Raw genomic sequence first — 17,184 nt, forward strand, 5'->3', positions numbered from 1 at the left:
TAGTATTTATGCTTATGAGTTTGTAATTTCTAGCCATCATCTCTTTTTTCAAAGCAGGTTATATGCTGGCTCTCAGAGATCTTTCCAGTCCTCTGTGATTTTCCCAAATGGCAGCCTTTGGCCCTGCACTGGCCACTTCTTTGTTAAAGACATTTTAGAATCTGTCATGAAGACCTGGGGTTATTTATCATATTCTCCTTAATTAATGTTTTAAAATCCTCTCCAATTTTATATTGGTCTTGTGTTCCCTAACTCATGCTAGAATCCAGATTATACACCATACACACACACACACACACACACACGTGTGTGTGTGATTGTATGTTAGTTACCAGTTCCCAATTATATTTCTAAGAAATTAAAGATATACTTCTTGTTCTTATGAAGATGGCTTTTACTGCTTTCCCTTTAATTTCTCATATAACTAAAGTTTTTCATTTTTTATTTCCTAATCATCTTTTCTAAATATAAAAATGACATGCTTTATTGTGGAAATTTTGGAAAGTAGAGAGGTAAAATGGTAATAATTCCGTTGCTCCTAAAGTCTTAAATCTTTTGCATGATATGTCAGTCTTCCTTCTCAGATTTCACAACCTTTACCATTTCTGAAGATGCCTACCTGCCCACTGAAGTGGCTTTCTTTTTAGAATAAGCCCTTTGTTTATCCAAGCAGGATTCCTCTAGACTTTCTCATAGGCGAGCAAGCTGATCTCCTAAACTATCTCAAGGCACCTGCAGAGGAGAAAGAGCCCCGGACATGAGATTCAGAAAAGCTGAGCTTGAATTCTAGCTTTTTCTTCCTCTTGACTGCATAATTTTGGGCAATCATTAGAGCACTTTATATCACTAGAGTACTTTGTACCTCAATTTCCTCACTTTTAAAATAGGGTTAATAGTTCATGCCCAGAATTCCTCCTGGTGAGTTCTTGGGAAGACCAAATAAGGTATGAGGAAGACAGTATATATGAGAAAGCTATTGACACACTATCAAGCTTTAGAAATGTAAGTGATCGATGTTATTACATCCAATTTGGTTTGTCTTTTCCTCCGTTGCCTTCCTTCATTGAAAACCTTCCTTTTCTTTCTCAGGTTTTGGCTTGTTTTAGTTTTCCTTACAGTTTTTCATGTGTGATCAGTTCATGGTGACTTTGTCCTAGGCTCACTTGAACCTTTAAATCCTCAATTAATTGGTTTCCATTTGTATCTTCTGCATTTTTGTACTAAAAATTCATGTTCTCTAAATAGTCTAGAAACATGGCACCTCGTGGCCAGATTGTCTTTTCTTGCCAGATGTAATTTGATGAGATACTCAAAGAAGTCAGACTTGATCTGGAAGCTTCTAATTCAGAAATGACTGCTTGCCCTCTACATGGGACAACTAAGCATGGCAGTGCACCACCCAAACTAGCTCTGATTGGATACCTAGTGGGTTGGAAACGGGGAAAGTCCCAGTAATTAATATTTATGCGATGCCTACTCTGTGACAAGTATTGTTGAAAGTGAAATAACTCACCTGATTCTCACAATAACTCTAAAAACCCAGAATTATTAATACTCCATTTGATGGATAAGGAATCTGATAGTACAGAGAAATAAAGACATTTGCCCAATAAATGAACAAGGGTCAGAACATAAACCCTGGCAGTATGACTCCTGAGTTCTTGCTCAGGAGAAAAACCACCGTTTTCTGCCTCTGCCACCATGTTACACTGCAGAAAGAAAGGTGGAGAAGACAGTAGCGGGGAAAATGTAAAAAACCCAAGAGGACAGCAAGGAGCTGAGGAAGTACAAGTGCTGAAAATACAACCCATTTCACCTTCTGCATAACTCAACAATTACATTAATTACACTCCTGTGCATTTCTGGAAGACTGTCTTGGCTGTGTCCTATAGCTAATGAGCACATCAGAAGAAAGAGGTCCACAAATCATTCACAGAAGTCCAGGTCCTAACCACCTTTCGAATCCTGCCGTGCACCCTTCTCTTTCTCCACTCTCTTCATTATGTAGAACCAGACACACAGTATGTTTCTTTTAAGTCTCTGAGCATCAAGTCAACCATAAACATTTACTACAAAGCTTAGAGCAAAGAGTTTAAGAGTGTGAACTTGAGCCAAAATGCCCAGTTCAAATCCTGGTTGTGCCATTTAAGCAAAGCAAGCTTTTAACGTCTTCATGTCTTAGTATCCTCATCTGTGAAATGCAGATAAATTTATATACCTCTATGGGTGTTTGAAAGGGTTAAATTGGTCAATTCATGGAAAGCACTAAGCACAGAACCTGTAGGTGCTCACAACAAAGTAGCAGCCATCCATTAAACATCTACGGTGTGCCAGCATTCTGTTAGGCACACACCAGGACATGAGGGTGGATGCTGTTTCTCCCCTTGAGAAATTCACATCGGGAGGTGGGATGGATAGAGACACGACAGCAGTCCTTTCACATCCCAGGGTGGGCTATGGGAGCAGGAAGAGGCCAGTGATTCCAGTCTGTGGGCGACAGGAAGACCTGGAGCTGAGGATCCCTGAGCTGAAACTTGTAGGCATGAGGGGAGGTGGGGAAGGTACAGCAGTCAGAGCAAGAGGCATGAGCAAAGGCCTGGAGTGTAAATCAGCCTTTCACAGTATCCCTTGCCCCCGCCTGTGTCACCGTCTCCATCTCTTCGCTTCTTGGATCATGTAAAGATAAAAGATAAGCCTGGAAAAAACAGTTTCACACATAAGGCTAGAAAGATTAGTTTTGCTCTCCTTTCTGACAAGTTTTTATCTAGTTTTCTCAATAAAATACTGTGAAAGAGAACCTGGGAAGGAGACATAGACCAAAGATTAAAAACCGCAGGTCACAATGCCTAGGTGCCACTCTGCATTCAGAATGCTGCGTACCTCACCACTCACGGCATGTCTTGCCCATTAAATATTTTCCATTTTCTTGTTCGCTGAGAGTGGATGTATTGAATTCAAGGCCACATCAGACATTGAAAACTGGCTATTTGGAGCAGGATGCAGTTATTAATTATTATTTCATACAGCACATGCATATATTACACTTATGGTTGAGGAGATTTTTTACATTTCCTCATTCAGTCCACAAAATGACATCTTTACAGGGGTCAACACGATAACTGGCTCCCCTAAAGACCTCATTTTACAGACGAGGAAGTGAGTTCAGCAAGGTTGTATAGCTTGCCTGAGTCACACAGTGCTGGCCAGGGTGGGGCCGAGATGGGATCTGCTCAACAGGGCCAAAGACCAGTGCCTCTCTCCTCAATTCCACCTTGCTTCAAATTACTGAAAGGCCTTTTTAAAATATGCATGTGGTAAAGTTAAGGCACTCCATGTGGCACCAATATATATCCTCTTTCATAATAGAAAGAAAAGATATAGGGAATTTAACCTTTGTATTTTATATTTATTTTCTATAAAACTGCCCTCCAAGTTAATAGTTGATAGAGATATTTGAAACAAAACTAGCTCACTCATGTCCTTTTTGGAATTTCCTCTTTAACAATGATGACCCGTTAATAGTAAAATCCAAGCACAAAGCAATACTTATGACTGCCATTCTCTTGCACTTAACCATTAGTCTCCATTCAAAGGAGTAGTTTGCAAATGGGTTTGAGAAAGAAATAGATACAAGAAAATGGAGAATCTTCAAAATGTCCAAGATTACATGATCAGAGAGAAGTAGCTTGTTCCTTCCCTCTTAGAGGAACCAGAGTCTTCAAGTTCAGAGGTGAAATATATTTACAGAATGGTAGGAGTAGGCTAAGATGATGATGCCCATTTCACATTAGCCATATGTGAAATGAATGAGATGCTTATGGCCAGTACCATGAGTTTCTCATCCTTCATCCTCACTGAATTAAATTAAGGTCCAGAAATCAACTATTTTGTAGGGATCCATTTTTCCAGTTTAAAACAACTTTGCCTTTTACCAACAGCAAAGCCCCAAGAGAAGGGATCTAGAAGAAAATCACTTTAGCTGAAGTTTCCAAGTACATGCTGTTTATGAGTTCCACTACATGCAACATAAACCTTTATCTTTTTTAACATGGAAGCAACTCTATATAATTTAAAGAGTCAGGGGTTAGAATCAGAAGATGTAAGTTGGAATCCTGGCTTGCTCCTTATAGCTGTGTAACATTCAGCTCTCTAATCCTCAGTTTATCTGAGAAACAGAAATAATGTCAGCCTTGTGGTGAGGATTAAGTGAGTAATGTGCATTAATATAATCTAGAATATAATTGGCATAATCTAGAATATAATTTTCAATAGAAATTTGTCTCAAGCAAAGGCAAGGCAATTCCTTATAGATAACTATATTTAGACTGACAGCAATAATTCTTAGCATTTTCATTCCACTTCTTATCTTTAAATGATATACAAATTCTGATTACATAATTCCAGGACCTTCTCACTCCTTTTCCTAATCTCTGTCTCAGTTGTGTAAATGCAGACTTATCAATAAACTAGATTGCCTGCAATGGTTAGTGAAAGATCATTTGTGAGTTTCAGTGTCAAACTTGAATTTTATGTTGAAATCAAAGCAGCTTTGTAAATGGGTACATAATAAAAAGGAGAGGTTGAGAAGGTAACCATGATCCCATTTATTCCAGACAGTCCAGACTGGAGTGCAGTGGTACAATCTCAGCTCACTGCAACCTCTGCCTCCCAGATTCAAGCAATTCTCCTGCCTCAGCCTCCCGAGTAGCTGGGATTATAGGCAACTGCCACCATGCCCAGCTAATTTTTGTATTTGTAGTAGAGACAGGGTTTCACCATCTTGGCCAGGCTGGTCTCGAACTCCTGACCTCTTGATCCACCTGCCTCGACCTCGCAAGGGAGAGTTTACTTCTAGTTGGGGAAATCAAGCAACTAGAACAAGGTGGAGCCTGCCTTTGAGATGAGCCTTGAGGAATGAACAGTATTTACATGGAATTTGAAAGGAAGGGCAATAGCGTAATTAGTGATGAGAGAGAGCTTTTTGAAGAAATATCCATATCGAACACAATGTGAAAGGAAGCTCAAAGAACTGAGGCACTAAGGAATGAGCATATTTTCACTTCATTAGCCTAAAGCTGGCACTAAAGATACTTTCATCTATTCAACTCTAGTAAATCTCACCCAAAGCATTAAGAGGTGTTTGGATGGCAAGGAAATGGAAACATAAAAGGTATAAACATGTCAGCTTTATCTTCAATGAACATTCATTTCCATCATCATCTTTACCAACAACCAACATTTTCTGAGCACTGACCATGTGCAGAGAGCACTCTGCAAACCACTGAGGACATAAAATGACAAACACGTAAATCTTGTCCTCATGGGAAAATAAAAAATTAATAAATTTGATCACTTTAACAAGTTTGATCACTTTTAAACAAAAGTGATTTCTCTTCTACATGCAGGCTCTAAACACACACACACACACACACACACACACACACACACACACACACATCCAGTATTTCTTTCTTCAAAAATCCACAGGGTAGCATTCTCCTACTCAGGAACGATCTTTCGAATCTGAGCACCTATATTTAGCCAGGGTAGAATTTCTTCTGCAGTCCTTCTTCCTATGTGAACTGAAGGAAAAACCAGGATACAGATGTAAACAAAATCAAATAAAAACTGAAATATTCTCCATTCCCCCTCAAGCTCAGAAACAATTCTGGAGCCTCTAACAAGGTGATGAGAGAAAGAACCACGAATCACAAAGACAGCAATTGTGGCTCCACAGAGCTCACGGGTGAAACTGATCTATCTGCGTGGTAATAAATTCCAGGGTAAAGGCTGCAGTAGCTGCATGATTTGGATGTTTTGCCTGTGTGGGGCCAGCCAGTAGATATTTGAAAAATTCAAATCAAGGAGTATGCGTCTTAGTTTTCTCCTAAATATTTAGTGCCTCACACCACCACACAGCACACCAAACACCACTGAGTCCAAACCACACTCATACCCTTTCTCTTTTATCTTTAATGGCCATTAGCAGCTGTCCAAAAGAGAAGTAGTGTTTTTACTCTTTTATGGTTTGTCTTTTTAAAGACACGGATTCATAAATCTGGGTTTTTTCTTGCCTCTGTACATTTAGGTTCACATTTATTTTAAAACAGGGAAGGGAGTAAGCCAAAAAGGAAGGATGTGAGAAAACTATTAACCCGGCCAGCCTAATAATCAGTGATTAAAGTTACAGTCAGAGAAGAATGACATCTTGATGCCTCCTACCCTCTTCCTCCTCTGTGTGCCTTTAATATTCTACTTCAGGCACTGAGAGGGAGGGCAACAGGGCTAGTGAATCCCAACTAGCACTCAGATAATTGCACCATTCACACCCCTCACCAGTCAATCAGGGTCTGCTTAGCCAGCCCCATTTATTAATAGTTTTCCTACATTTACACTGTTACAAAGGACCGAAATGAGGTTTTCTCTCCAAAACAAGAAATGGGGCACCCTCAATAAAGACTAAGTGGAACAGAGGATGTTTGCAAAACCAAGAACTGCTCGCCCTGTTTTGCAGCCACACCTGTTTTAAGGGTGTCAGGAAAGCATTCTCCCTAAGTTTCCTAACTTTCAACACCAGGCCAGTGTTAGTGTTGAGAGAGCTTCCCTTAATTCAATCCCCAGTTCCACCCCTTGTCTGCAATCTGTAGACTAAGTACCGTCATATCCCAACAGCATTTTTTTTTTAACTTCTGGCCCAGGGACCCTCCACTAATCAAAGAACGGTTTAACAGTGACAAGGTCTTACCTTCATGTTAAAATGCTAGTATAACATAATGTTTAGAGCTAACAGATGCCTTGTCAATCATCTTGCCCAGTCATTCTCAAATATGGCTTCGCATTAGAATCCTGAGGGGAAGTTTTTTAAATGACCATCGCCTGAATCCCTCCCTGAGAGATTTCAGTTTAACTCTTTGGGGTAGGGTCTGAGCATGGGCATCATTCTTTTCTTTGTTGTTATTCTTGTTTAGTTTTTTGTATTTGTTTTTGTTTAAGCTCTGTGGATGATTTTGTTATTGAAGTGGAGTTCAAAATCACTGCTTCAGACTATTGTCACTTTATGGAAATTAGAAAATTGAGGTCCAGAGTCAACGGTTTGTACATGATCACAGAATAAAGCAACACAAGCAGAATTAAATATAAGCTTCTGACTCCTAAGACCACCACCTCTTTCATTATCATATAGGCAGCTACTGGACAGCTTGGAAAAACCTAACATTTTTAAAGACCCATTACATATAAAGAGAGAACTCCTGACTCTGATGCTATGTGGATGAGCAAATGCACACCACTGGCTGATTTAGGGCCATGCATTCCAAGGGGGCTTGTGGGGGCAGGGCATGGGAAAGGAAAGTACTGAAGTGAGGGTCAGTGGACATGGCTGACCACATTTTGTGGCTTTAGGACACGTGGCCAACCTTAGGACTATTTTCACAGTTTTTAAAGGGTGGTTGTCGAGGAGGACAGGTAACCTCCAAGGTGACTGTCAGCATTATTGCTCTATTATCCTGTGCCACACACACAGACCACATGCATTAGTGTCCCTAAATTGCACACATTTAATGCATTTAAGATTTTGGGGCCTACTACATTTGGTAGGTAAGTCACTGCACAAACATATCCATCCACACGCAAGTCTAATATGCACAGGTATGTGGGGTGTGTGTGGATTTGGATACATATTCAATACACTAATCTCGAATCCAAAGTACAAACTGCTGTGGCATCTGTGTGACCAGACTACGGCCCCTGGAAGGTGGGAGGATTAGTTAAGAATGTCGACCATTGTCACTGAGTACAATTAGCTATGGGAAAAAGAATGAGTGTCCTCACCTGAGCTTCAGGCTTCTTCTAAGACTTTCTTCTCCCTTCCTGTAACCATGTAGTGCTTTTATTCAGCCATTGTTTTTAAGTCCCCCCTCTTAAAAAGAAACAAGATCTGATTTCCTAAGAAATTCTATGCGGTTGAAGCCCTGAGTGGGTCTATATAAAGATTAATGGGAACTTTAAGCTTGACATTTCTTTCTAAAGAAAGAAATTTTCGGTCTGAGTGAGGCAGTGAGGAAAGACACAGAGGATGGCGTGTGGACAGCATAGTTTGCCATTGGTGAGTTGAGTGAGCAGTTCAGAGGGTTAATTCATTGAAACTTTAATTGTCTTAATCTAGGAAGCTCCTCTACTACAGACTTTATGCTCCCCATCAAGTTGGGCTCCAAGGAGGGCCAAAGCCTGTAGCTTCTCTCTCCTTCCAGGTCTGCCATTCCCAGAGAGCTGGCCCTGCTTCCCCTCCACTGCCTTCTCAGGGACCCTGGGCACAGCCTTATCACTGTGCCTCCCCTGCTCTGCCTCTCAAGTCCCCTTGGAATGCATGACTCTTAGGTCAGTCAATGGTGGGCATTTACTCACCCACATATCTTCAGATCCAGGGTACTCTCTTAATATGTAATGCATCTTTAATAAGTCATCAGGCTGAGCTTAGGTTTCTTCTGCTAATGAAACAAATACAAACCACAACATACAAAGAATGGTGAAAGTATAGATAAATGGTAAAAGGATAAGGAGCAGAAAAAGATACAAAATAAATTTAGGGAATCATCCATTTCAAGCCTATCTTCCCTTAGGCACCAACGCTATAGTTTAATCAAGAGGTGACTGAAGGTGTCTCCCCAGCATCTCCACACCTGGACATCCCCAGGAGTAAAAACCTCTAAAATATCAAGCCACTCCAAATAGACTACCAAAAAGCATTTTGTGAATCCCCTAGGAATAATGGGATCCCTGTTCATCCATCACTCCCTTTGCCATTACAGAAAGCAGCTGGTGTCTGAAGGGCATGGCAACTTTTTACCTCCCTACTCCAGAAACACATGGGCTGGCTGGTCCTTCATTCTGAGTAGCTTGTCCTGGGCTAGGATCCAGGTTTCCCTTTGGACACAAACCAACTAACAGCTGTCCCTTTCTTTGTAATGGCCATCAACAGAGTCAGCTGCAATCCAGTGGTCTAAGATGAAAACTGTATCATTTGCTCATTCTAGAGGCAAGTCTAATAAACAAGGCTAGGATTTCACTAACTGTACAATCATGAAAGCAGAAGTTAGAGCCTCTTCCTTCTTTTAAGATGACCCTGGCTTTATTCTCTAACCTTGTCATTTGTAATCTGAAATTCCTAATCAAAGAAGCAGCAAGTTCCTGTGTTGTTCTTTTCCTTGAGTTAAGGGATGCAAGGAAGAGCGGGAGGCTTGCCTTTCACACCAACTTTCCTCTTCATTTGCTTTCTGTCCTCCTAAAATGACCTGTCTTTCTGTATCCTACAAATATCCTATTTTTACCTCAAGACATAATTTAAATGTTGACACCTCCATGAAGCCCTCCTCACTCTCCCAGATTTCTCTCCTTTTTAGATCTTACCTAAATATATAATTATCTCTTTATACATGTCCACACCACTAGATCCTGGGCTACTGGCAGGTACAGACAGAGCTAATTCTTTTTCATAGCACAATGTTCTTAAATGTTGTTGAATAATTGAACAAAGCAAAAGACATGAAAATAAATGAAGTTAAAAGAAGAGAATAGTGTAAAAGAGACTAAGAGACATTAATAAAAAGATAAACTAAAAAGCAGGAGAACATAAGAAAAAAAAAGAAAGAGAGGAATCAGTTATGAGAAGCACCAGAATAAGAGAGCACAGAATGAAAAGAGAGCAGGCAAAAAATGTGCATAGGTGGAAAGAGTGAAAGAAGAGAGGAGATGGGTGAACTTAAATATACAGGTTTCTTTCTGATTTAAAAAACAAAACAAAACAAACAAAAAAAAGAAGTGCTGGAATCCCAAAAGTAGAATACAAGCACAACTGCCAATGTTCTGGGGCCAAGGCCACTAACCATGGTCTGTAATTAAAAGCAGGGATGGTATAGACCTGTGATGTGTGGTCCAGCAACTCTGGCGTCAACTGATAGCTCATTAGAAATGCAAAATGTGGAGCCCCAGCCCAGTTTCACAAAATCTCCAGATGATTTTAATATACGATAAAGTTAGAGAAGCACTGACGTAGATATGTAAAATCCACAGATAACTCTGCATTTCACTCTAACCAATGGCATGGTGTACAAAGCACTGGTGCTAAGAAGTTATACAACCTTAGGAAAATCACTTAATGTCCCTGGATCTCAGTTTCTTTATTAAATGAGAAGTTCAGAGTAGATGCTTTCTAAAGTCTCACATAGCTCTGATATTCTTGATCTCATCTAACAACATAACTTTAACCCTTCCTAAACCCAACAGAACAAACAGGTAGCATCGTCGACTAATTAATATCTCACTTCCTTTCTCTGTTCATTTATTTAACATTTTCTGATAATCTATTATGTGCTAGTCACTACACTAAGTACAAATGATTCTAAGATGAATAAAACATCTCTCCCTGCCCTTGAGGAGTGCACAAACTACTTAGGGAAACAGGGTATATAAACAAAGTCAGGAAAAACTAAGAAGCATGAGCACATGCTGCTGAAGACCAGAAAGGAAGGCAATTCCACAGCCTGGGGCAGCCATGGAGAGTTTCACCAAGGGGACAAGTAGACGTGCATGAGGTCCCTTCTCTGCCAACCTCTGCTGAAAGTGCTAGGAAGTGAAAAGACCAAAAATAAGGTGGAGAACATCAAGAAAACAACCAAAGGTCCATAAACACACCTTGCTGGGTTCACAATCCCCGAAAAGGTTCACAGCACAATGGATTCTGTGTAATGGCCACAGGCACCATTAACAGCCGCAGGCGAACCTCAAAAACCCACCTTCTCTGAGCTATGCCTGCTCTTTCATCCCGACTGCATTCTGTTCTAGCTTTGGCCTCCTTCTGGAAGATATCAATTCAACCACTAATCTACTCTCCCTGGAGACTTCTTCTTGTGGTTGCAAAGAGGAGATGCACTTTAATAAATGCGAACAATTCATTAGACCAGTAACTCTTTTGATCTATATTTATTTACAATGAGAGACAATACTGGCATCCAATCATGTGCACAGGAGCAGCGACTGAAAATGTAGTTTACTGAAGGGAAGAAATTTCTAGAATTCCTAAGGATGGGATAGAATGGCACTGAGGAAAAGGAGGAGCTTCATTTTTCCAGCTCAGCCACTTTTGACTCCAACAAAATACACAAGATGAGTGGTTTTGTCGGCCCCAGTCTTCAATATTAAAGACACAAGACTATCGTTTGGAACAACAGTTTTCCCATCTTTAGAATGGTGAGTTCAACCCTGGCTTTTTTCTCTTCCCTAGCTTCTACATGCTGATTTGGGATTATGATTTCTTCCCATACAATTTGTCCTTTCACCCGTCTCCTTTTATAGTCCATCAATATTATTTATAGCCCATAAATATTAACAATTTTTTTTACTTTAACCTGTTAGTACTATATATGTCACCTTTGTTTTCAGATTCTTAAACAAGAATATAGAAAAAAAAAATCCTGCCCCCGGGGTTTATTGTATTCATGGAGGAACTGGAAGAATGTTTTACAAGGTAATATTGTGGCCAAGGGATGCATCAGCTCAGTCCTGTTTCTCCCAAACACCCCTCATTCCCAGCCAATTTCAGTCCATTTGCCCACCTCCCAGGTGCCCCCTGCCTCTCCCCACACAAAGCTGGGTGCGTGTACATGAAGGTCAGGGAAGACAGTCAAGATTCCAAAGCTATCTTTCTGGAGGTAAACCAAGAACACAAAATCAAGGTTCCTGCTGTTCATCCCTTCTCCAGAGGAAGTCGCTCTTCTCAATCAGCCTTAAGGAAAAGCACTTGGTGTGCAAAGTATTGAACAGAGGATTTTTTCTCTTTCCCCTCCTTTCCTGTCATTTCACCTTCTTATTGATTCTCTCTGCCTGCGTCCATCCCTGGCAAAAATTGCATATATACATTAGCAAAGCAAGGATCTTCAGACAGACAGGCTTCCTAGGGATGGAACCAATGGGAGAGGAAAAATTAGACAATCCAGTGGTACTCCCGGCTCCTCTCCTCACATGTAACACCTAACTCTAAACTGCCACATCACTCTGTGTTCACAGATCCGCCATGCTCTGCCACACCTGAAACAGACATAGAAGATAACCATGTTGTTCTGCTTCTCTTGAAATCATCCACCTAATGTCCTTAACTGTGTCCTGGGAAGTCTTCATTTCCCATTATTATTATTTTTCTTAATTGCACATCATGGAGGTTCCTCGATTGAAATTAAATTTGCTCTTCCTCCCACCAGCCGCCACCTTTCTTTCCCATGTCACCCACACTGTAAGGGGGCTGGCAGAAGGAGAAAAGACAAAATAGAACCCAGTCAGCTCTGTGCTGTGAGGGGAAAAAAGGGGGCAAGAACAATGGCCCTGAGATGGCTCAGAGCACCACTGAGTCACAGCCTCACAGAGACTGCCCGCGAGGATGGGGAACACCTGCTTCCTCATCGGGGTCTCCAAAATGGCTTTGCATGGTGAAAAGGCACAGACCACCTGTGGTGATTCCTCCTTGAATCTTAACAAGCCGTTTCCAGTTGGATTACCTCTCCTTTCCCTTTATAACTTCCCCACCCACTTTTTCCTCTCTTCCTCAACTCCCTCCCCTTTCAACCGCACCTAGTCTTAGGGACAACTAATGATAGCCTGGAACCTGGCTTCATCCATTGGCATTCAAGATAAATGAGGTAGCTAAGATCCTGTCAAACAGCATCCTTGTCAAACCCATCACCAACAAACAAACATTCCAAAGGACCTACTGGGTGTAGAGTACTGGTGTTTTGGCACTGGGGATGCAAAAGGGGCCCTGTGTCCCATCAATGCCCTCCTCTCCTTGTCCATCTGTATGTATGAAAGCATTGCATATGGAGCTGCCTTTCTCACCCATACCTGTTTTCTATTTTGAAGTCAAATTAAGAGTTCATCCTCCTACTTGGAGTGGAAGCAGATGGAGAATGAGCTCAGGTGTCTCTAAGGTGAGCACACACCAGATAACCTCAGCTATTTGTAGACATGGTGAGAACATGGTTCAAAGTGGGATCCCACCCTCTCACTCTGATTACACCATGGTTACAAAGTAGCATTTCAGCAGTAAAACTCAAAAGAATGAAACCTAGAGAAGGGGGATACTGAATTTGGATTACATCTATCCTTTCTGGACAATGAAGAACTATCATCTACTGTCATGTTGAGCGACAAAGATCTTTCACCTCTTCCCCACATCCCTTTGGTGTTCTGGATTATCAAAGAATTGTTGTTTTAAAATGCCAGAAAAAAAATTGTGTGTGTGTTGGGGGGGTGGTAATACTTTTAGGAAAAATAATGATGCCAATGATTCTGCTACATGTTTTTGGAGATCTTTATCCCAACCTGATCCCTGCATTTAGACGCCTTCAGAGTTCAGGGACATATGGTCAGTGGAGCAAGGAAAGGAGCAGCCCACTCACCATCATGGCCTTCCAACCCATGAATGATCTGATTCTCTCAAGAGTTGTCTTGGATTGCATGAGTGACTAGCTGAAGAGTCATTAGCTAAGTCTTTTCCATTTCTCCTGCTATTTCTCTTCTCAAGTACATTAAAATACTGCCTAATCACATTTCACATATTGTAAAAATTGATGAAAGGGAAAATGTTAAAGTATTAATTCCATTTTTGAGGGTACAAGACTAACACATGCAAACAGCACATCTCTTTGTTTAACACAAAGACTCACGTGTCAAATTCTGCACCCCTTCCACATGCACAGCATTTTAGAACTCTGCAAGATAGCCATTTTGCAAGAGTATGGAAGTAACAGTTTGCTTGGAGGATGTGTGGGTATAAATAGATGTGTAGACAGAAGGAGAAATTTACAGCTCAAAAATAATAGCACAGGAAAAAATACAAATTAAAAGCAGAATATTGACAGAATTCCTCCTTTCCAAGCTTAAGATTTAAGTCCTTTAACCTGAAGCATCCTTCAATTCCAGGTGTTCTGAGACCAGCCCGATCCCCACCTAGACGTACCCCTCTGCAATAGGCCTCCCGGGATCTCTGGGCCCAGTGTCAACCCTTTAGACAGCAAGTGGATTTCAGGGCAACAATCACAGTAATCTCAATCATTATTTTTATCTGTTTTAAAGGGCATAGAAAGGATGCCTAGGAAGGTAAAGACAGGAGACAGGGAGAGAGGCATGAAGGTGACAACGAGAATAAAGCCAACCTGAAAAAAAAAAAAAAAAAAAAGGATTTCTAGATTCCCATAAAAATCGGAGCTTTAGTTCTGGGTGAATAAAATGCTATTTAACTGGAAAATCACACAGGTCTCCTGGCTGGCTATGTCTATAGATATAGATACATTCCCCTGATGCCATCCAACATCTTTTGTGCCTACATACATCCACCCCCACTGCCCCGCAAAAGCCCAAAACCTGTTTGATGAGAGAAGAAAAAGAAAAAACATGGGAGATTTCCTTCTTTGTAATAAGCCTTTTTCCCAAAACAGCATTATTTTCATATCTTGTGACCTTTTCTTCCAAAAAGATCCACTTGAGGGACTCGAAGAGATAGATAAAAGGAGGAATCCCTACCCCAGGTAAGGAAAAAATAAAATAGAATTTGCCCTACCTTGGTTTGTAGAAGCCAAACCTCTAGACGGACAGATTAAGGGAGTGAGCATGTTGGGAATGTCCAGTCCCTTCTTCTCGCTTGCATATCCACATAAGAAAGACGAAGGATAAATGAACGGAAGATAATTTAAAATCCAATTTAGCGTAAATTTTGTTTTAATCTTGTGTCTTGAAGAGATGCAAATTCAAAAAAAAAGATTTAATTCAAAGGTAATTCAGGGTATGGAGAGCAGCTCACAATGCAGAATCCAGAGTAATTATTCCGTGTGCATGTGAGGTTAGTGGCTGGAATAGATTTTTAACGCTTCTTCTGGCAATTACGGTTTTTGGTTTTTGGAGCGTTAGTGGAGGAGGCTCTGTGTGGAGAAGCTGGGGGCCGGCTCCGTCCCTCGGTGGAGCATGGTCATTCCCAAAGCGTCCCCTTCCTAAGGGGGAAAAAGAGGCGGTCAGGGCTTGATTCGCGTGTCCCCCGGAGGGTGAGAAAAATGCATTCCGAAAAAGATATCAATTCGTTTTAAGGAAAGGGGGGAGGAAACCCCGCATTTCCCACAGAGTGCACACGAGAGGAATTGAAAACAGCTGGTACCGGTCTATAAATAATTCAGAAAAGGTCTGGCTATACCATTCCTGGGACAGGCACGGATGAGAGGTGGGAAAGCCAACCTGAATGGAAGAGGAGAGAGGGAGGGAGCGAGCGAAGGAGGGAAGTGGGAAGGAAGGAGGAAGGGAGGGAGAAGCGGCACCATACAGCAACACACACTCACACACACGCAGAAACACAATTCCCACTTAACTCGCCAGCGAGTGCGGCCCCCAGCCCCATCTGCATTGCTGCTGACATGTCTGTCTCGCTCTCCCCATCGCCTCCAGCAGCAGCGCCGCCTCCCACCTCGGGCTTGTGCTGAATGGGTTCTGATTGTGCACGGGGTGCACACTGGGCATTTCTTGGAAGGGGCACACTGACACGCGCGCACACACGCCCCCGACGCGCACGCGCCCCGCGCGCACTCACACTCACCCCCGCGCACACTCACCCCCGCGCACACTCACGCTGCCGCCGCGCTGAGGTGCAGCGCACGGGGCTTCACCTGCAACGTGTCGATTGGACGGATGGGCTCGGCGCGTGGGTCCGGCCCGGGGCGCCGCTGCCCTGCCCCTCTGCTAGGTGAGGGGATGAAACCCCCCCAAAGACCACAGACAGCCCTACCCGGTCACAGCACCCCCTCCCCCACAAATAAAAAAAAAAAAAAAACCTTTAAAAAAGCCACGTCCAAATTAGCAAGTGCCGGGTTCTGCTGGATTTCAGAGCTTTACCTCATGCCAGGTTGGTTCACGATTTCACGGCTTCGACCCTTTATCTGCCTGACACCCCCAAACCCCTACATTGAAAGGAGAGACTCCAAAGCCCATCTTTACGTACCGGCTCCGAGCGCCTCCGCGGTTGCAGTCTGCGGAGAGGGGTGGCCGGTGGCTGGGAATGGAGGGTTTTCCTTTCCTGCAAAGCAGGATTAATGATCCGTCTCGGGGGTTTTGAAGTTCACGACTCTTCTTTGCAAGGCAAAAGGATATGCATTCGGACGCCAGCACTTCTGGATGGTGGTGATCAAGAATCACCCTTGACGAGCACTCTCGATAGAGCGAAGCCCCGAGATTTCCTAGAGGTGAAGAAGCCGGAGGAAGTGGTTTTTGAAAGGGGGTGGGGGGAACCTTCCTTTCTCAAAAAGAGGTGGGGGTGGAGAGGCAGGAGCCCAGATTCCAGTTGGTGAGGATCCAGATTCCAGTTGGTGAGGATCGGAGCCGGGGGAAGGGAAGCGGGCGGGGGCAGGCTGTGCAAGTCAACCGCGCGGCAGCCGGTGAGAGAGAGCAGGAGGGGAGGAGGGGAGCGTCAGAAAAATGGGTATTAATCACCGGGGACGGGGGGAGGCGCGGGGAGCGCAGGTTGCCTGGTCTGGATTTGGGTCTCACACTCAAAAACGTGCCGCGCACACATACACAGACACACACACCCCCCCCTACCTCTCACACCCTGACTCCGGGGGGAGGAGAAACCCACGAAGCTGGGGAAGATACTGCTTCTGCTCCCAGGGGCGGGTGTGAGCGCGCGTGTCCTCTTTCTCCACACCCCCCACCCCACCCCACCCCCAAGCCCCTGCACCCCCTCACTCCTCTTGCTAAGACTCTGGCGGAGGCAGCTTCCCACGTCATGTGCTGGGGAAGTGGGGTAGGAAGGGGGACGGAAGGGGGAAGAAGCTTAGCCCGAGTCCGTGGCGCCTCCTCCCGGCCGCAGCGGGGAACAGCACCGAGGGAGAGCGGCTGAGGGGCGAGGGGAGCTAGACAGTGCCCCCCGTGGGCGGCCCGCGGGCTGCGGAAAGCATCTCCAAGGCGGAGCTGTAGTTCGAAATTGAAGACCCTTGCTGTATTTTCCATAAATCAGCCTGTGCTTCCTACGAGCATTCTGTGTGTCGGACGCAGTCTGGGGCCGGGTTCTTTCTTGCCTTCAAGGAGCTTAAGATCTATCTGAGCACACGAGGCTGACGCCTAACACAATAGAAAACAAAGCAAAGCAGGTGTCATTCG

At 43.2% G+C, this 17,184-nt stretch overlaps 1 protein-coding gene across 2 annotated transcripts in view; it reads right to left on the reverse strand.

Annotated features, from left to right (window-relative positions):
- GRIN2B (glutamate ionotropic receptor NMDA type subunit 2B) overlaps positions 1-16,736 on the reverse strand; it is a 442,920-nt gene extending 426,184 nt beyond the window's left edge. For both annotated transcript variants that reach the window (XM_002822968.3, XM_063712041.1), the window contains exons 1-3: positions 16,624-16,736; positions 16,028-16,262; positions 14,606-15,032 (exon numbers count right to left, since the gene is read on the reverse strand). The gene's annotated coding sequence lies outside the window, so the exon portion shown is untranslated. The remainder of the gene's footprint in view (positions 1-14,605; positions 15,033-16,027; positions 16,263-16,623) is intronic.
- Positions 16,737-17,184: the final 448 nt, after the last annotated feature.

This window comes from Pongo abelii, chromosome 10 (assembly GCF_028885655.2).
Source record: "Pongo abelii isolate AG06213 chromosome 10, NHGRI_mPonAbe1-v2.0_pri, whole genome shotgun sequence".
NCBI classification, from domain to species: domain Eukaryota; kingdom Metazoa; phylum Chordata; class Mammalia; order Primates; family Hominidae; genus Pongo; species Pongo abelii.